At 37.2% G+C, this 23,330-nt stretch overlaps 1 protein-coding gene across 8 annotated transcripts in view; it reads left to right on the plus strand.

Moving 5' to 3' along the window:
* The window catches only part of LOC5578654, a 71,725-nt gene that overhangs the window by 31,169 nt on the left and 17,226 nt on the right, over window positions 1-23,330 (plus strand). The window lies entirely within an intron of this gene.

The following is a 23,330-nucleotide window of genomic DNA, read 5'->3' on the forward strand; positions in this document are numbered from 1 at the left end:
GCGAGAGCCCCAAAGAGAGAGCGATGATGAAACCAATTTCTCTCGCAAATTAACTTTTGGGGGTTGGCGTTTTATTTTACTGACATGATAAACAATCCTCGAACATACGATATCAATACTGTCCCCCAGGTTTGAAGCTTGTTTTGATGGGTCTTATCATACACTTATCATCTATCCCTCCATCCTATCAGAGCTGTAGCAGAAGATGATATACAGACTCTCGTGATGTGTTGCGGATCATGATTGCTACAGAGAGCGATAAATGAGACATACTCTCAATTTTCACAGCATTCGATCCCTGCGAAAGGCACTACAGTAATTTAGCTCATCTCATTTTAAGTGATGTCTAGGCTTTTTTTAGCCTAGACCTGGAAGCAAGACCAACCATTTATCTAATCGAGGCGCGCTTGAGTTCAGTTTTCCATAAACTGCTGTAAGATTTCCATGTTTTCTAAGGATCATGGATAGGGTTTTCAAATCTCAACACGAAAAATTTGGAATTGGCTAATAGAATGTCGACCGCTTTAAAAGACAATGAATGATATTGAAACAGATTCACGTGGATCAATGATATTGAGCTAACATTAAATCCTATAAAACCACAATCATGCATCCTTTTGTCTGTGGTGGAAATGATCCAAAAAAGATCACTTCACAACGCACGACAAAGCGATAATCCTGCACCTACTATTCAATCTGACCGCTTGTAAAACTCGACATGTTACCAAAGGGCCGGTGGGTGGATTTACCTGATGCCTGCTGCGATTTGACAGTTGAAATCGCGTTAACTAGGCATCGCTAAGCTGAACTGTCACTCGCGTTACTCTTGATGTGTCGCAAAGTTTAATGGCCGACCCCATAAACGACGCATAAAAATGCCGGTCGGTCGCGAAGAGATTTACCATGTTGAGATGTTGAACTCCCGCCGCGGTTGCATTCATCGTCATCGCAATCGCATCTGTTTCTAATTATTACCGTGATGATCCTACTTTTTTGTTATTAACTTCGGGCACGCCGACGGGGAATGCCAGTTCTATTTTTGAAAATTCCCGTTTTCTCGATAGAGAGTATGTGCATGCATGAGTCGTGTGCATAGGCAGGCATATTTACTTGAATGCACCACCGCAAACGGTTAAACACACCGAATGTCCGAAATGGTCGATTTTGCTTCAAATGTAGGGTGACTGGCTAAGTTATTGATCCTGACATTTAGAGACAAAACACGTAATCGGCTGCGTAAAGCTCTATGCACAATTGAACCTCGAACGAACGACCTAATAAAAATATAAAAAAAAAACTGGGTGCAAACCATCCAAGTAACCACTAACAGACCAATTTGATTTTTTTTGGACTTATAGGACTTTATACAAGGATCTCAAAAGAGATCTCTACAGAGGTTTTTGTCGCAAAACAGGCACATATGTTTCCATAGAGCTCCTCTCAGGGGTCTTAACACTTGTTTCTGCGATCTCTATAGAAGACTTTGAACAATTTTTTACAAAAATCTCCACAGAAGACCTTACAAAAGGTTCCAGAAAAGTCATCAAAATGTCTTAGTAGAAGACTACGCAGAAGTCTCAACTAAAAAAAAGATAGATCAAATATCTCTACAAAAGTTTTCATAGAATCCTAAGTAAATGTCACCAAAAAATCAACACAGAGGTGGTCTTCAGATAAGTCTTCACAAGAGTGTCCCCAGAAGCCCCTGCCTAGAGAATTCTCCCAATAGGTCTCCATAGAAGTCTCAAAAGAATGCTCAACGAAAGCCCTCGGAAGCCTCCACAAAAATTCTCACATGGGTTTCTACGGATGTCTCTACAGAAGCCTCTATAGGAGCCTCTACAGAAATCTCCATATAAATTTCAAAGAAGCCTCCACAAAAGATTTCGTGTAAGTTTCCACAGATATCTCCATTGTTTTCAAATAGGGACACTCCTGCTCTGCATGAAAACCTTAATAGAGGTCTTAACAGACTTCTCTACATAGGTTGCCACAGAAATCTCCAAAGAAGCCTCCAAAGTAGTGTCCTCAGAGAACTTCTTAGATCATGTCTACATGGATATTCCCACTGAATTCTCTACAAAGTTTTCCGCAAAATCTCCACCGAAGTATGCTCAGAAGTCTCCATATATTTTTCCACGAATGTCGCCAAACAGGTTTCCAAATAGGCATACATAGAGGTCACAACAGAACTCTCTATAGAAGTATCCACTCAAGTCTCCACAGAACTCCTCACAAAAGCCTGCTCAGAAGTTGCTACATATAGTTCCACAGAAAGATCCATGTATGTCTTCACAAAATCTCCACAGAAATCTTCGCATTAATCTCTATAGAAGGCTCCCAGAGGTCACAGCAGAAGTTATGCCGTAAATTATCGCAAGAGATTCCAAACAGATCTCCACATAAGCATCCTCAAATCTGAATCATCTCTAACATAAGACTTATCCTTTACTTGAGAGCGCATGTAGACTGTGAAGCTCTGAAAACCCCTCCTTATTACTTTTGGAGTGGACTGAGCTGAATAGCATGTCTTATGTAGATGATCACTGAAATAGAGGAAGAGCTTAAATCAGTAATCCTTGCAAACATCTCTACAGAAGTCTCTGCAGAAAGATGCAGAAAGATCTGCACAGAGAACAGAGGTCTCTAGAGAGGATTCACATCGATTTCAACTTAGGTCTCAACAACGGTCTTTACAGCCCACAAAGGCTAACATGTAAATCTCCACAAGTCTCCAAAAACGTTTCCTTAGTAAACTCTTCAGAAGTCTTCCAAGAAATTTCCTCAAAAATCTTCTCACAGGTCTCCACAGATATAATCACCGATTTCTGCACATAGTTAGCAGCAAAAGTATCCACAGAAATATACACAGAAGTCTCCATAAATGTTTCCATAGAAGTCGCCACACAGGTTTCCGAATAGGTTTCCATAGAAGTAGAAACAGAACGCCCCATAGAAACCTCCACAGAAGTGTCCAGAGAATTCCCTGCCTGCTCAGAAATTACCACACATAATTTCATAGAAAGATCCCTATATGCCAAAGTTCAGAGAAGTCTCCACATGAATCTCTATAGAAGTCTCCGCAGAGATCAAAACAGAAGTTATATCGTAGATTTTAACAAGAGTTCTCCACATATGTCCAATGAGGATGGGACACACAGTGGGACGAAACTGAAAATTGACGGTCAAAACCTCTTAGAGGCGTTTTAGCCCATAGGTGTCTTCGGGACATTGTTTTGAATTAGCATCCCGAGTAATAATAAAAAATAATTTTTAAATTAGACTAAATAGGGCACCCGAGCAAAAATATTTTTTTGAAATTTTTTTTTGGGCGGTAATTATTTCAGCAAAGTTTTAGTTCTTTTCATTTTCAACAGCTTTGCTGAACATACTTGATATTTTTGACTTCGTTTTCACGGTAAAATTTTTAAATTTAACCTATTTTACCATAAATATCAGTTTTTTGACCATTTCTATGCTCAATGTGCAATTTACGAGCATGACATGTTCTACAACATTTTATATAATACAAAAATACACAAATTTGCCAAATATACCAAAGCTGTGAAATCATCACATTCCAAGATATAATGAAATTATGTTACATTTTTTATAATTTTCGACCATTTTTCAAAGCAAGTTTCTCCTGAATCGGCACTTTTCGGCAGCCATATTTAGTATACTTTGATGCCTTATTATATCAGATAAAGCCCCATGGCAACAGAATGATCGGATCTCACAGGGCTTATTGATTTCAACCATTTTTTGACGAGCTTGGAATTTTGATCTTAAATAGTTTTTTGACCTTTTGTATACTCACAGTGCAATACTCTGTATTAGTTGTATCATAACATAAAATATTAGAAAACACCTTTGTCACACTAAAACTGCTCAATTTTAGCATCAAATCGTAGTTGTCGACGATAATTTGGCTTCGGTCACAATGCGTAAAAAAATTAAGAAACAAATAATAATATAGTCGTTGAACACCGACTGAATCAAGTGTTTTTAATGATTTTAGGAAAACGTACCCCAGGCATTTAAAATATCAAAATATTAGCATTATTTGTTGTGATGATGGAACTTATCTTTTTGATGATACGTCTGTATCAAAATACCAAAAATGATCGTGTTACCAACATATCTCTATGACACCAAAATTTCATCTGGTCCAGTCTGTCTGAACACCGATCATATGTATTTTATGATAAAAAGCAAATAATAATTGAGAGTAAAACATAAATTAGCCTGTTGAACACAATTTCTCTCATTTTTCAACCAATTTGTTGTGCCGGCCGAAGTGAACTTGTGTCCGAAATTGCTGGTACATGAGAAACCTACCTAGTAAATTCTCAAAAATAGTATTTATTTCAATAAAACATTGTTTTTTGATAGCTTGTCAGTTTATTCAGATGACTTTGACATAGTTGTTATGATTTGTGATATAAAAAATCCCAAGTTTATTGGTTGCACTATGAGCATACAAAAGGTCAAAAACTATTTGATGTCAAAAATTCCATGTCTGTCAAAAAATGGTTGAAATCAATAAGTCCTGTGAGACCCGATCATTCTGTTGCCATGGGGCTTTATCTGATATAATAAGGCATCAAGGTATACTAAATATGGCTGCCGAAAAGTGCCGATTCAGAAGAAACTTTCTTAGAAAAATGGTCGAAAATTATAAAAAATGTAACATAATTTCATTATATCTTGGAATGTGATGATTTCACAGCTTTGGTATATTTGGCAAATTTGTGTATTTTTGTATTATATAAAATGTTGTAGAACATGTCATGTTCGTAAATTGCACATTGAGCATAGAAATGGTCAAAAAACTGATATTTATGGTAAAATAGGTTAAATTTAAAAATTTAACCGTGAAATCGAAGTCAAAAATATCAAGTATGTTCAACAAAGCTGTTGAAAATGAAAAGAACAAAAACTTTGCTGAAGTAATGATCGCCCAAAAAAAATTTTCGAAAAAATATTTTTGCTCGGGTGCCCTATTTAGTCTAATTTAAAAATTATTTTTTTATTATTACTCGGGATGCTAATTCAAAACTATGTTCCAAAGACACCTATGGGCTAAAACGCCTCTAAGAGGTTTTGACCGTCAATTTTCAGTTTCGTCCCACTGTGGGACATGAAGAGCAAACTCCTGCAGTAATTAAAAGTCTTCATTCAATGATTGTTTTATAAACTATGACTGTGAGAGTAAACCGAAATAAGCTCAGAAATGTTGCAAGAGATTCCACCAGATTTTTCTTTTTTCAAAGCCTTTTCAAAGATTCCTTCAAAAGTTTCTAGGAACATTCAATAAGTATAAACTTAACGGATTCTCGTCCCTAGAATTCCTTGACGAATTTCATTAGGAAGTTCTCATTGAACTCCTACAAGAAATGGTTAAAATATTCCTCCAGCAATTTCTTCAGAATATTTCCAAGGAATCCGGATTCTAGAAGTTTTAAATTCAACGATTTTGAATTTCTCCAATATATCTTTGAATTTTACTGTTCAGCAATTTCGTTATGAATTTCTGTAGAACTTTCTCCATATATTTATGCAAGAACCATACTATGTACTACTTATGTTATTTTAAGGATTCTATGTGGAATAAAATTCTTCATTGATTCCATCAGTAATTTCAATAATTCTTTTATCATTGGGTTTTTAAGTAATCGTCTAGAGATTTTTCTACGGATTACTTTATTACAAAAATATATTCAGAGATTCGTCCAAAAACTAAGCAATTTCCCCAAAGAATTCTCTTAGAATACTGCCGATAATACCACCACGTGTTCGTTCAAAAACTTTTCCATTGAAAATCCCTCATAGATAGTTCTTGTTTTTAATCGAGTTTTCTAGTGATTTATTTATAAATTCTGAAAAAAACGTTTTTAAGGGTTCTTGGGACATTCATTCTGAAATCCTGACAAGAAATTTTCAAAGGATTTGTTTTAAGGGTTTTAACACGAGCTCCTCATAACAAAATTCTTGAAGTTCTATAATTGCTTGCTAAAAATGTTCATGGACTGCTCAACATTAACCTTTTTAAAGATTTCTTAAATTTATTAATTAATATTAATCTTATTAATTAATTTCTCTTAGAGATTCTCCGAATATTCAGGCGTCCGTCAAAGTTTTTTTTCCTGAATACATTTCTTAAAGGATTGCAGCAATAGAGACGTAAAAATAAAAAATAAATTGAAAATGAAAAGAAAAGTATGAAAAATCAAACACAGAAAAATATCGAAAATATATGTAGGAAAGACTGAGAATGCCTGCTAGGTCAATAATATAAATTGAAGACCCATTTTTCCATCGAAATGTATTGTTCGCAATTAAAAAGAAAAACATTTTGCTTCGATATAACGTAACCTCGATATAACGCAACAAAAATTAAAATCGAGTTACGTTATATCGAGGTATTACTGTACTTAGAAAAAGACCTTAAATCAGAAATCTCTGCAAAAATCTCAACAGAAGCTCCTGCGGAGGTCTGCACAGAGAAGATAGGTCTCTACGGATGATTTTCGCTGGGGTCCCAACAAGAGTCTATACAGACAACAAAGGTTTACATGTAAATCTCCACAAGTCTACAGAAAGTTTTCCTCAGAAGACTCCTCAGACGTCTTCCCGGGATTCTACTCAAAAGTCTTTACATAGGTCTCCATAGATATCTTTACAGAGGTCCTCACATAGTTTTTCGCAAAAGTATCCACAAAATAATGCTCAAAACGCTTCATAGATGTTTCTACAGAAGTCGCCTCACAGATTTCCGGACAGTTTTACATAGAAGTCTCAACCAACCTCCCCAAGTCTCGAAAGAAGGCTCCACAGAATTTCCTACAGTAGCCTGCTCTGAATTGCACAGAAAGATCCATAGATGCCTCCACAAAATTTCACAGAAGTCTCGCTTAAATCTCTGTAGAAGTTTCCCCAGAGGTCACCACAGATGTTATCCCACAGATTTTTACAAGAGATTCTACATAGATTTCCTCAGAAGTCTCCCACGTCTCAAGCAGCATCATTGCTTTAGGAGAGGATTGAGGTGAATATCATCTCTTACGTAGCTGATCACTGTAATTGAAATGCTTTGTTCATAGAGAATATAAAAGGCCTAGTCTCCACAGTGGTCTCCGCATACGTTTCTACAGAGATCTAAATAAAATTTCTTAGAAATCTCTGCTGAAGTCTCTACAGAATTCCATGCAGAGGTCTGCACAGATGACAGTGATCTCTGAAGCGGACTCTAAAGGATTTCCACAGAGGTCACATTAAGGGTCTTTACAAAGTCTACACATAGGCCTTTACAGATATCTTCTCAGAGGTCTCCAAAGAAATCTCCCCAGATTTTTTTTCAGGTTTTTTGATAATTTTTCGCGTTGGTCTCCAACAACGATCTCTCCAGATGTCTCCATATAGGATTCCAAAATTGTCTTCACCAAATCTCTACACAAATCTCCACAAAGGTTCAAATGAGGATTCGATACAAGTCTCCATAGATGTCTTTAACGAATATAAAATGCCTAGCCTCCTTTCTCTAAGAAATGTCTGCAGACGACTCTACAAAAGTACCTGCAGAAATCTACACAGAGGAAATTTCCACATAGTTCTCAACAAGGTCCTTAACGGTCCACAAAGGTGTAATAAAATAAATTCAATCTACAAAAAGCCTCCAAAAACAATTTCTCAAAAGTTTGCACAGAAGTCTACACAAAATTCTCCTCAAAAGCGTTTTTTTTTTTTTTTATCAAATCTCCTAAGATGTTTTCACATTAGGCTTCAAAAATGTTCTGTTCGGATAACTCCATACAGATATCTTCACCGAAGGGTCCACAGAAAACTCAACAAAGGTTAAAATGAGGTCTGCAAAAGTCTTCACCGCATATAAAAAGACTTTTCACCACAGACGATTTCACAGAAATCTAAAAAAATTTTCTTAGAAATCTCCACAGAAGGCTCTACAGAAGTCCTGCACCGAGATCTGCATTGAGGACGGAGGTCTCTACTGATGACTCATAGACAGTAGCGCGGGAAGTGGGTAGGATAGGTAGGACCACGGTGCTCCCCTGACCGTTATTATCAGAAAAAAATCTCTATCAAATCTGTGCTCACCAGTCGTTTTCTATAGCTAAGCTGTATGTCTGGGCAAAATTTCAAAAAAAATCGTAGGGCCCGTTTTGAAGTTAAGCCCTTTTGATTGTATCAGTCCACAAATTCAAAGGAAATCTGAGATATTTCAACGGATTTTTATTGGCCGTGATTAACAGAAGAAACGAGCCATCAAAATTTGGTTCAAAGTAAGTATTTTTAGTTATTTGTAACCTCTGGGCGAAGTTTTGAATAAGTAGATCGTCAAAATTTAGAGTTACGCTCTTTTTGAAGTGTAACTATTAAAATCACAAATTTCAAATAGATTATTTAGGCATTCTAATACCGGTAGGCATGTTAAAATGTTATTGATGGCACATTGCACTAACATGGCTTCAAAGATTTAACAAATGACAAATTTTTCATAGGCTCAAGCGATATAAGGCATAACGGAGCCAATTTTATCATGTTACCAAATTAGTTCATTTACAACAATATTCTGTATAGTTTGGTGGAGCAATGAACTCACAATTCACAAAAATGAAAAAAAAAATTATGCAAAGCATAGAATTTCCGTTATTATAGTATAATTTATTGCAATATAATGGAATTTAATATCGTATTACTTATAGAGCTTAATTTTAGCTGATTGTCTTTGTCATCTATGAAATGTTTTTTAGCAAAGTTTTTTTTTTCGTTTGTTTTCACTAATTATAGCAACGGGTGAGTCTTTACTTCACAGTCAAAGTTTGCGATGGTAAAAATGAAAGTTTAGAGATAAATCATCAATTTGTGTAGGATTCTAAATCTGTTATGGTAGATAGATTAGCAGGCAACCAACACGGGCACAGAACAATTAAAAATTTTCCGGTAACAAAAACTGGAGGTTAGGTCTTCTTTAAATTGAACCCCTCTGAATTCCATTACCCCGATGGAACGTGCAGAGCATAACCACGAGTTCCAGTTTCTAGAATGGCTTTACTTCAAATTCCATTACCACGGGGCAATGTCATTCAAGGTAAATATAAATTCGGGACAGTAGCATTCAGCATAATGGTGCGTTTATGCTGATGACTCTCGGGTTAATGACATTCGGGGAAATGAAACTTGGGGTGGTATATTTTCAAGAGAGGTTTGATTTGAGTGTTGATTTTTATGGAATACATGTGAAATTCAGCTCTGCAAGTATTATGATTGAATAATCAATGAATCCAAACAATATCGAATATTTCTTCTTTTCTTAAGCGTATTTCAAGCATTGATGCTTACTCTTCACGATTTGGCTTGAGAATGGGTTGATTCGTTTAAACAATTCTTTCACTATTGTATTCCAGGATCCAGGACTCTTACGTGTTTGTGAGATCGAAAAGACCGGGTATTTATAGATTTGTGAAAAACCTAAATGTTGTAATGTATGCTACAAATGATCACAAAAGTATTTCTAGTGGTTAAGAGTGCCACAATTTGGCCAATAGTGCATTATTCAGCAATTGAGGTTTAAGTTCTGGGGCAGTACAAAGTTAGCCAGAATAACCGGGAGCAGCTAGTTGGGGTATAACTATATTTTATGACTAATAATAACGATATAAAATTGGCTCCGTAATGCCTTATATCGCTTGAGCCTATGAAAAATCGGCCCATTGCGAAATATGTTGACGGCATGTAAGTGCAATGTGTCATTGAAAACATTTGAACATGCTTACCGGTATTAGAATGCCCAATTTATCTATTTGGAATTGGTGATTTTAATAGTTACACTTTAATAAGGGCGTGACTCAAAATTTCAACGATCTTCTTATTCAAAACTTCGCCCTACTAAAAATACTTACCAAACTTTAATGGCTCATTTCTTCTGTTAATCACGGCCAATAAAAATCCGTTGAAATATCTCAGATTTCCTTTGAATTGGTGGACTTATGCAATCAAAAGGACGTAACTTCAAAACGGGCCCTACGATTTTTTTGAAATTTTGCCCAGACATGCAGCTTAGCTATAGAAAACGACTGGTGAGCAGAGCACAGATTTGATGGAGATTTTTTTCTGATAATAACGATCAGGGGAGCACCGTGAGGACATATACTACGCACAAAAATATCTGGGTAGGACAGTCAAAGGATTGTCCTACCCACGATTCTACGAAAAAACAAGATAAGCAGAAAGCTTGAAAAATAAATTAAACTAATTATCATCTGTTCAATGTATTCTATCACCGTTGTACTTATTCTTATGGAGGATGGAAGACACGATAAGGGTTTTCATGCTATTCGCATGCCTAGTTGAGCGTGACATGGTTTGAGCATAACTCCCAGAAGAATTATTGAGAATATCTACAGTGAAAATGGAATTTCTGAATGAATCAATTAAAGGTCTCTCAAAATATCTATTTCTCAAAAAGCTTGTCAAAAATTCCCATGCAATTTTCAATAGTTTATTTAAGTTTTCACACCAGTTTATACTACTTCCTACACACATGTCTATAATGGTTGTGTCCAAACCATCCCGAGATTTGGTTGATTTTTTTCTCTTAGCAAATTTACTAGGAAATCATCTAAAACTTCCACAAGAGTCCAGGGGATATTTCAGAGATCCTTGTTCATTAAGAGTGATTATACAACATATCCATGTTTATCAGAGGTTGCTCTCTAATATTCTTTAGAAATACCTCGCGGATTTATTTTTAAGAACCATTTCGTGGCATTTCCATGGAGACGTTCCTGGAAGATCTCCTGAAATGAAAATTTCATGAATTACTTGAGAAAATTTAAAACTAGAATAATTGCTGTAGAAACCTTAGAAGGAATCTCTGGAACAATTGCTGAAGGAATCTTTAGAGAAATCTAATATAAATCTTGAAAACAAATTTTAAAGGAAATCCTTAAAAATTTATGAGGAAGTTATTGGTTGAACTTAAGAAGGCGTTTTAATCGACAATCTTGGAGGATGTCCCAGGGAAATCGATGGGGAATCACTGGATAAAACTTTGGAGGAGTTGGGATTTTCTTGAAATATTTCTTGAAGAGTTTTTGGAGGAATTCAGGTGGTTTCTCAATAAACCTTGGAGAAATTCCATTTTTGTGGTTCTCCTTTTGAAAATGCAGCTTGAGCTCTTGAGGTATCATTAAACGAAATTCTTGGAGAAATTCCCCGGAAAAAAATCAAGAAGAAAATCCTTGGGAAATAATCACTAAGTGAACTCTTTCAGAAATTTCCAGAGTAATATCTGAACAACCCGCATTTACAGCCTTCAATGACACTCCTGATTTAGAAAATTCATGTACCCAACATAGGCTACTTGATGAGATTCACAATTTTGAACTACTGTATTAGAAGAACTACGTGATTTTCGCAAAAAAAACTCAAGCCTACTACTACAGTTTACTCTCCCTTACTCGATATTCCGTATCTCGATATCGAGTTAGAGAACCATAGTAAAATTTGGTTTTCATGGCTAACTCGATGGTCCCTTGGATTGCAGATGTACTGGTTTTGTGTTCTGTAAGTCGATACCTCCCTAACTCGATGGTCCCTTCAATATCGAGTAAGGGAGAGATGACTGTATTACCATTCCCAGCACTGATTGTCACATTCGACATTTCTGACAATTTCGAGGTTATACCGGGGAGAGTCATCAAATGATAAATACTTTCGATCAACTCACTGAAATTTGTGAGTTTGTTCTAGAAAATCCGAAAAATTATACCAAGTTGGTAATTGTAACCGCATAACATTGAGCCCCGTAATGAAGTAGCGATGAAATTTCTTTCTGAATTATTTTCTAACTATTCACCCAGTATGCGATATGCTTTGTACAAAATTGCAGCCTCAAATAAGCAATTTTGAATTCTTGGTAATTTTTAGAAATTTTAGTTTCCTTCCATACTGACATAAAATGCACACTATCTATTACATTTACTCTATGCCCACTTTTGTCGAATGTTACAAATATGCAGTTTATGGGCAGTGAAGTGATGGCATGAAATGAGGGGGTAAGAAGCAAAGGGATGTCAGTGACAAAAATCTAGTATTGAAAAGTATAGATATTCACATGAGGAAGCAAAAAACCATTCTCCTTTCGTGTGAAAAATCGTAGATTTCTCATCATTGATACGAAAATTCAGAACCCTTATCATCACTGAAGTTTTGTTTTTCAAGTCTTCTACGAAATAATTATCAAAGATGTCTTCACGAAGTCTGCACAGAAATCTCAACAGAGGTTCAAATTAAATTTCGATACATGTCTCCATAAATGTCTTCACTGCATATACAATGTCTGCGGTCTCCGACGGCCTACATAGATTTTCTAACAAATCTCTGCAGAAGTCTCTACAGAAGTCCCTTCAGAGGTGTGCACCGAGAACAGAGGTTTCTACAGAGGACTCGTAGAGATTTGCACAGAAGCCTCAACAAGGATTTTTTCAAAAAGTCGTCACACAAGTTTTCTCAGAAGACCCCTTAAAAGTCTTCACAGAATTCTCCTCGAAATTATTTATATAGGTCTCCACAGATATCTTCCAAGAAGATTCCTCAGAAGTCTCCTCATATATCATCACAGAAGTTTTTCCAAGTCTTTTTAAAATGTTCCCGTATTCTTCTCGAAAAATGATCTATCTATCTATCTATCTTTATTAACGAGATTTTTAGCCCTGGGCTAGTTCATCTCGGGACCAATGGCTTTACTTCCCTTCCGAAGGAAGTCGTCACTGAAATTTTTTGTGACTATTTCGGGGATGGGATTCGATCCCAGGTCCTCGGCGTGAGAGGCGAGTGTTTCTAACCACTACACCAGGTCCGTCCCCTCGAAAAATGATCTCTACGGTTGTCTTCATACAGGTCTCCACAAATGTCTTCACCGTAGTGTCAAAAAAGGAACGTAAGTTTCAATTTTGTTCGTCAAAATAGAACATAGTTTAAAATTTCGATCGCGAAGGAGAAGCGTACAAAACCAAGAGTGGATAATGGTTTTGCTACACTCAAACTATCAACAGTTCTGGTCACCCTACCGCTCAAATGTTCCCCAATGTTTTCGCTTCTAAAATGGGAACACATCTCGTGCAAGGTGCATTTTGCTGCTACTGCAATCAGTACCAATAAAGCACACATTTAAATTTAATGACGGAAAAAATTGCCACCCCATGAAGCACATCGTCGCCGACATTCAAATGTAGGTGAAAATGTTGACGCATTTTCATACCGATGAGTTTCACGTGCCGATCGCGTTCGGTGCGAAACGGCGACGTAAATTCTGATGAACATGAAATCGACTTTTCCTCGGTTGGGGGCGTAAAATTTGGCGCGTCTTTTGTCACCCACCCCACAATTGGCATGTTGACCAACATTGAACTCACTGAGAAGAAAGCGATTCCCATAGGGGGGCCATTTGGTCATTAGTCAGTCATTGGACTTCGGGTTGACGGCGAGAAAATGCGACCTTGACGTGTCTAAAAGCGATCGTTTTGACGATTTTTGTTTTGTTGCCGGTAATGAGTTTTGTTATATTTGGGGACCTTGAAAAGTGTGGTGTCGGTGTCACGGTTTCTTATGTTTCAGTTTCCGACGGGCTAAGTACCGTTTTGTCTCAAATTCCGAACAGACTCATATTCCGAACCCTCGGTTTTTGTATGGCGATTTGGTTGAAATGTTTCACTCCAATATGTCATCAAATTGACAGAAAATGGCAGTCATTTGGAATACAATTCTTACGTCTTACACGTAATACTTTGGGAGTTATAATGATTATCTAGTTCGATGTCAGGAAAATTAGCTCAGATAAATTCAATTGCGAAATTAGTCATTTGAATACGATTTATTCATGCTGTTCAGAATTTGAAACAAGGTGTTCGGAATATGAGACAGAATGAACTCAGTGTTCGGCATTTGAATCAAAATGTTGTTACATACTTTTACGTAAAAACAATACTAATTATTGGCACACCCAACAGCTATCCATTAAGTTTTGCAAGAAAACCGAAATTACCACAGATATGTTCTAATTCATGTCTATCAGATGCATTTGACTCTGTTGGCCTTAAGTGTTCGAAATATGAGTCAAAACGGTAGTAGCCTGGATTAGGGGGACATGGGGCAAGAGTGACACCCGGGGCAAAAGTGCCACCTCTAATTTCACGTAGTTCAAATCAATTTTTTGATGTTTAACGCAGTACTAATTGAGGGTTGTGTAAATATTACAGTTAAAAATGTTTAGTACAAAAAATTAGAAACATGTCTTTAACTCGACTCTATGACACTACCCCGAACGCCACTACCCCGAACGCCATTACCCCGAATGGGTCATTACCCCGAACGCCATTACCCCGAAAGCATAATATTGTGAGATGGATAATTGTGGAGTATTGTGGTGTGGAATTTCGATCAATTAGATAACATTCCTATTGAACTCAAACAGGCATAGCCCTTAACGCGCAGTAAGATCATGCTGAGAGTTATAGGTTCAAATCCGACGATCGAGGCAGAGTATTTTTATGCTTGCCACTCAAATTAGTCATACAAAAAGGAATAATTTATGAAGCTAACTCTTAGCTAATAACTGTGTAAGTGCTCGTGCGAATATTAGGCTGAGAAGCAGGCTTTGTTACAGCCGAGTTGTTACTTCGTCTTCCTGACATTACGTCCCAACAGGGCCTGCTTTTTAGTATTTCTATTGGCACTTTCACAATAATTAACTGAGACTTTTCGTTGCCGATTGACTATTTTTCAATCGTGTACTCCAGATACTCCACACCCCAGGAAATCGAAAAATAGTAGTTTACGTAACAAGTTGCAGAATGATGATTTTTACAGCACGAGTCGTACATTTGTCCAACGAGGCTTGCCGAGTTGGATAACTACGACGAGTGCTGTAAAAATCGAGTTCTGCAACGAGTTGCGTACAACATTTTTTGCAATTTCGTAGAACACCACTGGAGGGTATCAGAAATCACATCTGGATGCTTGCACCATCATTTTGCAATTTCTGAAAATAGTTGGGTAATGAGTCATTACGCAACTCAAAACAGTTGCGTAATGAGAAAGCGTTGCGTAATGAATCATTACAGCACTGGTTTCAGTTGCGTAATGACAATTCCCGCACTGCATAGTTCAGTGCAGGAAAGTAGGCCGTTTCCTGACAGATTGGCGTGATGAAAAACAGCCTATTACGATGAGAAATTGCAAAAAAAAAACTTCCAACCTAAGATGATTTTCGACCGGTGGCATTCGAACCCACGACCCTCAGCTTGGTCTTGCTGGACAGCTGTGCATTTACAAGTACGGCAATCTGGGCCCGATGTAACGTCAGAAAGATATTGAAGATAATATAAGAGCAATGTTCCAAAGAACAGTCTATATTGAAACGAAGGGAAAATTTCTTATGAAGTTAACACTTCAGTCGTCGCGCTGTTGTATTTTGTACAACACTGTTGAAAAAACCTCGCTTTTCGTTCACAACAGCAGCGTAGTGGTTCTGACGGTGGCGAACCGCGCGACGACTGGAAGGTTAAAAGCTATGAAATTCCAAAAAACACTTTTTAATCAGGTCCATAAGCCACTGCTGTCTAATTTCCTTTAGCCATATTTTATTTCTGAACCATCTGAATGACCAATTTGACCAAAACCGCTGGGCTGCAGTATAGAAAGGCTGGGTAGCTTGTGCTAGCATGGACACTAGCGTTGGGCAAATTTGTTCAAAACATCGATGTTACTGAATCGAGTCGAATCGGATGCAAATTGAAATTTATGAAGTTTGGAATGAGACCAAATACATTTGAATTAGATTTTGACATCTTTCAATCAAATCAGTTTTGAAAATCAATTGAACAGATTTACTATTTTAAGGCTAGTTCAAAATGTGTTTTCTCTTCCAGTAGGTCATTATGAAATACTTATAGATTTCAACAAAATGAATCGAATCGAAAAATCGAATGAAGAGAATCGATTTACCCGATTTTGGATGCTCCAAACATCAATTCATCAATAACAAAAAATTCAAAAGAAATAAAATATTCTGAATAAAATGATAGTCCCTTCAGCATTAGTGGAGAAAAAGAGCTGCTTAATCTCTATTCAAAAATCCTTACAACTTGTCTATGGTACAACTTATTAAAAATAGTTTGTTTTCATTAGAATCAGTAGTATTGGAAAATATCAGTGGCTTTGTGACAATAACTCGGAAGAACAGCCTATTTTAGAAAAAAAGGAATATTCCTGATGAGCAATTCTTGCTGAAACCAGGCCGCCATCGGCACCCATCCTTAGAACTCCAATTTTATGCCACTGATCGCTAGTTTTCGATAAAACTTAAGGGTGGTCCTTTCTGTTTTCTCAAATTGGTGGACCCCTCGTACGCCAGCTAGCTGAACAGTTTGCGAAAAAGTCCATTTTTCGATAAATCTTGGGTATTTCTTCACGGGATATGTCTCATATTTCGCTTGGAACACATAGCAAACTTAGTGGAATCGTATAGAGAAAGCGTATAGCTTTCATTTAAAGTGAAAAAAATGTTGGCGGCCATTTTGAATTTTGCCGCCATCTTGAATTTTGTTAGAAAATTTGCTTTTTCACCATTAGCGCACCGCTCGTTTTGAATTCTGAGATCACCATCAGAAAGCTGAGGAAAAATTGCGTAAGATAGGCTACAAAAACTAGGTGAGCAATGTATTTACCCTATGATATGAATGATTTTCTAAAGCATGTTTTACGATTTTAACGTATATGGCGAGTGCAATCGATGCAAACATCTTTTTTTGCACAAGAAAGAAACAAGTTTTCAATCGTTGGTGTATTATTTGAGACAGATGAAGAATAAGAGTATTATTTTGAGTGAAAAAATCTGGCGGCCATCTTGGATTTGACGCCATCTTGATTTTAAGTAGTAGAATGAGTTTTCACCTTGTTAGCACTCAACATGTCGACTTTAATTCTACCGTTACACTTTATCTTCTTCTTGTTCTTCTTTTTCCTGACGTTACGTCCCTACACGAACAGAGCCAGCCCTTCAGCATAACTAACTTTAAAACAAATTATCAAATAGGAATTTTTTACGCTTATTTGCTACCTGAATGATGCTTCTGGATGTCTTCGAGTTGAAAAATAGCATAACTTCTTTCATTTATTTGGTCTAAAACCATTGATAGAAATTCACAATCAGTTAAACAGCTGAGATAAGATAAGAAAGAAAGAATCTGATTGTTTTTTTTAACGGAGGTCTAATGAATCAACATGATGAGCACTGAGATGGTAAAATATCATTCAAGTGCTAAAAACCAAGATGGCATCGAAATCCAAGATGGCCACCAGATTTTCCAACCTCAAAATGATACACCTGCGTTTCGGCGTTACGTCCACATTAGAACAAAACCTACTTCTCATCTTTCATTTTCGCTATTTTTAACATGCATGTTGGGCGGTACTAAAAACGATACTTTATCGCTCAGAAAATCAAGGATGTTTTTTGCTTCAAAATTTAAGATTTTCATTCTTAATCAATGCCCATTTGTCAATGTTTTACGTTAAAACTACAGATATTACCACAAGACTTACTCATGTCCCGACGCGCAATCTTCATTCAATGAACAACAATGCATATGGTAAAAAATTTTTGTTTAATATAATAAATGTTTTTGGACGGTTTTCATTTATTGAATTTATTTATTCATTATTCTGTTGTCAAAAATCGCATTATAAAAGAAAATTCCTGTTTAATAACCTGGATTTATAACTAATAAAGCTGAGTATCAGGCTCGGTTCCAGTAGGGACGTAACGCCAAGAAAATGAAGAAGAATAAGAAGAAGAGTAAACGTAACATTTTTTTATTGGTAGCCTCTAAATTCGATGAGCTGAGTGCTATCAAGGTGAAAAATTATTTTTTCTACTTAAAATCAAGACGGCGTTAAAATCCAAGATGGCCGCCAGATTTTTTCACTCAAAATAATATTCTTATTCTTTACTCGACTCGAATAAAACACCAAAGATTGAAAACTTGTTTCTTTGTTGTACAAAAAATGATGTTTGTATTGATTGTACTCGCCATATACGTCAAAATCGTATAACATGATTTAGAAAATCGTTCATTTGATAAGGTAAATAACATTGCTCACCTAGTTTCTGTAGCCTATCTTACGCAATTTTTCCTCAGCAATCCTGATGGAGATCTCATAATTCTAAACTAGCGGTGCGCTAATGGTGAAGAAACGATTTTTATAACAAAATTCAAGATGGCGGCCCAATTAAAAATGGCCGCCAAAATTTTTTCAAGTTTAAATTAAAGCTATACCCTTTCTCTATACGATGGCACTATGTTTGCTATGCGTTCGAAGCGAAATATGAGACATATCACGTGAAGAAATACCCTAGATTTATCAAAAAATGGGCTTTTTCGCAAACTGTTCAGCTAGCTGGCGGACCACCTTAAGTTTATCGAAAACTAGCGATCAGTGACATAAAATTGGAATTCTAACGATGGGTGCCGATGGCGGCCTGGTTTCAGCGAGAATTGCTCTGATGAAATGCTTGCAGCTATGATGTCAATAAGCGCCAAGATGAACCAGGCTTCGGATAAAATTGTCGTTATTAAGATAATAATAATAATGCCAATAAACATTACAGAAGAATTGATTAATCGGCCAAAAGAAAATAAAATGTTTGTAGTGGGTTAATATCTACCAACAGAATACTAAAAATTAACAAATGGAGGAAGAGATAATTTTACATCGTTTTTTACGTACCGTTGCTTACCAGCTTACATTACGGCCGTATACATACAAACCAAGTTCAGTCATATTTTATTGCCCACAAAAAATACGGTGCCACCTATATTTTGAACTATTCGGGGTAATAGCTCATTCGGGGTAGTAGCGTTCGGGGTAAAGACCCATTCGGGGTAGTGGGGTTCGGGGTAGTGGCATTCGGGGTAATGGCGTTCGGGGTAATGGGATGGAGCCCTTTAAGATTCTATGACACTACCCCGAACGCCATTACCCCGAATTCCACTACCCCGAACGCCATTACCCCGAAAGCCATTACCCCGAATGGGTCATTACCTCGAACGCCACTACCCCGACTGGGTCACTACCCCGAACGCCACTACCCCGAATGGGTCTTTACAATATGATATGTCATATCATGCTATGACACAACATTTATACACAAGAAAGGAAAATATTTGCTTTAAGGTGAAACAGCTTGGAATCAAAATTCAATAATGTACCAAAACTTTGAAGGCACAAATCTCGCGAAAGAGGCATCAAACTACAGTGCAAATCCTATTTTAGCTTTGTGCACTAGCAGAAAGCTTAAAATAAGAAAAATGACCTTGTACGTTAATTATTTCAACAGATTAGTGCCTTTGAAATCGTGAGTAGGGCTACAAACCGGCCATTGTACCTGCCATGTTTGGATTCCAAGATGTGTCACCTTAAAACAAAATTAAAATATGGACACCACCAAGAAGTTCAAATATCTGTGTTCACGCAGCTGTTCAGCAAGACCATATTAAAGGTTATGGGTTCAAATTCCTCCGGGAGTGGATCTTATGCATTGAGCATTTCCTTGACGTTCTATGCCCAGGGACAATAGAACATGTACAATAATGGTAAGCAGGGCTGGCATCAACTCGCACAATGCGGTCAAAGAGCAGAATTTAACCACTGCACAAAGAGGAGACAGATGCGCGCAAAGTGTAACAACACGAACACAATGAGGGTGCGCAGTAGGGAAGAGAGTGAAAGCGATTACGCAAAGATTGATGCTGACGGAGTGTGTTGGCAAGAGATGCTCAAAGTGTACACAATTTGGCTCATTTTGCCTTATAACATGGCCCATGTTACATGGGTATCTTTGGAACGCGGCCGCCGAGTAGATGACGGAAATCGATGTCCGAAGTCGTTTTAGAATACAAGATGGCGACTTCCGGTTTCTGAAAATCACTTGGAACCCATGCAATATGGGTATTTTTGGAACGGACTTAATTTTGGAATCCAAGATGGCGACTACCGGTTTGTGAAAATATAGCGTGAAGTCGCCATCTCGGATTCCAAAATGACTTCGGACATCGATTTCCGTTATCTGCTTATTGGCCGCGTTCCAAAAATACCCATATTGCATGGGTTTGAAGTGATTTTCACAAACCGGAAGTCGCCATCTTGGATTCCAAAACGACTTCGGACATCGATTTCCGTCATCTACCCGACGGCTCCGTTTCAAAAATTATCCCATATTTTCCAATAGAAACTCGCCCCATTTAGTAGACTTCTCAATGAGCTACACAAAAAGTATGTGTTCACCATTTACCTTCAACACTTTGTGTTTCGACACGCTGCATTGCAGCGAGAGCAGAAACACAAAGAGGCCTCAAAGAGGTAAAAACCAGTGAGAAAGTGTAGCTGCCGCACTGCACTCAGATTCATGATAAACACAAAGTGTATGCTCTTTGTGTTTTTCTGTTAGCACTGAGGAGATGCCAGCCCTGATGGTAAGTTGACAAGGAGAGCTTTCAGTCAATAAACGGCTTATTTTATCAAAAGCCCATTCACAAATTTCGTAACGCTGAAGGGGACAAAAAATGTTGTTCATACAAAAAGTGGTACGAACGGGTGGGTAGGTGTCAAAAATAGAAATTTTTAGCGTTATGAAATTTATAAATGAACCCTTGGACTGCGAAAGTGCCCACTGGGCTGATAAAAAGGTACCGTCTCCGAAAGAATAAGAAGAGTTGTCAACAATATATTTCGAAAGAAGAGCTGACATAAAAAAGAAGGGAAAATATATGATGAACATTTTACCAACGAATTTTACGCGCCATCAATTACCAGTTTTCATTAGAGACGCGATTTTGCCCGCAAAACAATATATTTCACTGTATCTCATACTATTCGGGGCAATGGCTCATTCGGGGTAGTGGCGTTCAGGGTAATGACCCATTCGGGGTAATGGCTTTCGGGGTAGTGACACATTCGGGGTAGTGGCATTCGGGGTAGTGGCGTTCGGGGTAATGGCGTTCGGGGTAATGGGATGGAGCCGTGCAGTATCTTGTTTTGCGAGCAAAAATACGTCTCTAATGTAAATTGGTAATTAATAGCTCGTAAAATTCGTCGGTAAAATGTTCATCATATATTTTCCCTTCTTTTATATGTCAGCTATTCTTTCAAAATATTTTGTTGGTTACTATCTTCCTCTCATTTTTTCTGAGACAGTGCCTGTTTATCAGCTTAGTGGGCACTTTCGTAGTTCAAGGGTTCATTCACAAATTCCATAACGCCAAAATTTACCATTTTGGACACCTACCCAAGGGGCGATCCATTAATTACGTAAGGGTTTATGGGGGGAGGGGGGGTCTGAGATTTCTTACTTGCCATACAATTTATTTTTCATTTTCATACAAAAAATCTTACCATGGGGGGAGGGGGGGTTGAAAAACCCCGAAAATTGTCTTACGTAATTAATGGACAGTCCCCAACCCCCCGTACCATTTTTTGTATGGAAATTCTACATATTGTGTATGGGCTGTAACATTTTGAAGACAACCACCCACAACATGTTTTGCCCCCTTCAGCGTTATGAGATTTGGCTTTTAATAAAATAAGCGTTTTATTGACTGAGAGCTTTCCTTGTCTATTTACCCCACATTTATGCCATCATAATTTCTTCATTGTCTTGAATAAAAAATATATGTTTTTGTGGTTATCTAATCGAAATTCAAAAAAATGATCCCACATTTCAACGAAAGTTTTGACTGTAGCGGCAATCAGAGGCCGCCGTTTTTCTAACTTGTATATACTTGTACGTAACGTTTACTTGCCATAGCGGAACGATTGTCTATCAGGTTGGTTTTTAAGTGGGTTCCATAGAACAACAATTGCAGCGACTATCTTAGGGTGGTCTTCCATCTTCGATCTTCGTTTATGAAACAAAATATTTAAGGAGATCTTAATGCTAGTAGCCCGAAACCTACAGAAATGAGTAAAGGAAGTGGGTACCGACGTCAATAAAGAGACTACTACATCCTAATTTTATGCATATAATAGCTCTCCTTTCCATAATAAGTTCACCCTTCTTTTTAAAATAGGCTGTTCTTCAGAGCATTGCAATGTGACTGTGTGAACCTCACCAAAATTAGACGACAAATCCAAACAAAACTTAGTATGAAAAAAATATTTGCTACTAGCTGCTTTTCTATATTCTAATATTAAATTTTGGAAAATACATAGTTGAGCCAAACTCGTTAAGTACTCATAAGGAATCATACCCACTTTCTAATTAGAATAAGTCTCAAAATGTTATGCATTCGGGGTAATGGCATTCGGGGTAGTTGCGTTCGGGGTAGTGTCATAGAGTCGTTTATTTATCTGTTGTGTTCAGACTTAAATAAAAAAAACATGTAGTTTATTGCATCTTCTTATTCATAATGAGCGAACTTTTTTTTTTAACTCCAGTCAAAGACAAAAGATTGTACCCCCGATTTTGTTTTTGCACGGATTTTTTTACACGGCCGTGCGAAAAAAGTGTCCCTACATTTTTTTTCCCGCCAAACCCTCATTTTTGCATAAAACGTCGAGAAATGGTGTTACTTTGTTTGCATGGTTTTTTGAAATTTTGAACTGAAAACTTTTTTGCACGGTACGCATCTCCCGTGCAAAAACAGAATCGGGTGTAGGGAAAGTGTACCAGTTGTGTCTATAGTGGTTCCCTATTTGGCCATATGTGTTTTCCCGAAAACTTTCACATTTTGAATATTTTTGAATGTTGTAACATCAAGATTCATTTGATATCATACTACCAATACACACAGAATGATTAAAAATTCAAATTATCACATATGGCGAAATAGGGAACCACTATAGACATAACTGGTACACCTCCCTTAAGTGATACTTTTCTGTGAATATGATGTAAAAATTATACAAGCAATTACGTGAATATTTTATTATTTAATTTTCGGAAATTGCAAATATTGCCGGCATGAGCCCTTACCGTTTTATTTTAAATTTTGAGATACGCGTACATATTTTTTCCGCAATTACTAAAAATAACCTTTGAACAGTTCGACATTAAAGTTGTTGACCCACTCATAGATAGTTTTTTAAACTGAGGCTACATTAATCGCACCAAGGAATCCTGGTAATGTAGCTTTCGAACCCTCCCACTAACAAAACTCCTTCCTGTGAAATCCATGGCCAGGTCTCTAGTAGCAATGGACGTCACACTAACAATCTTCCCCTTCCTCGATGACCGTAAGGACGTAGCT

The sequence above is a fragment of the Aedes aegypti genome, chromosome 1 (genome assembly GCF_002204515.2).
Source record: "Aedes aegypti strain LVP_AGWG chromosome 1, AaegL5.0 Primary Assembly, whole genome shotgun sequence".
Classification (NCBI taxonomy): domain Eukaryota; kingdom Metazoa; phylum Arthropoda; class Insecta; order Diptera; family Culicidae; genus Aedes; species Aedes aegypti.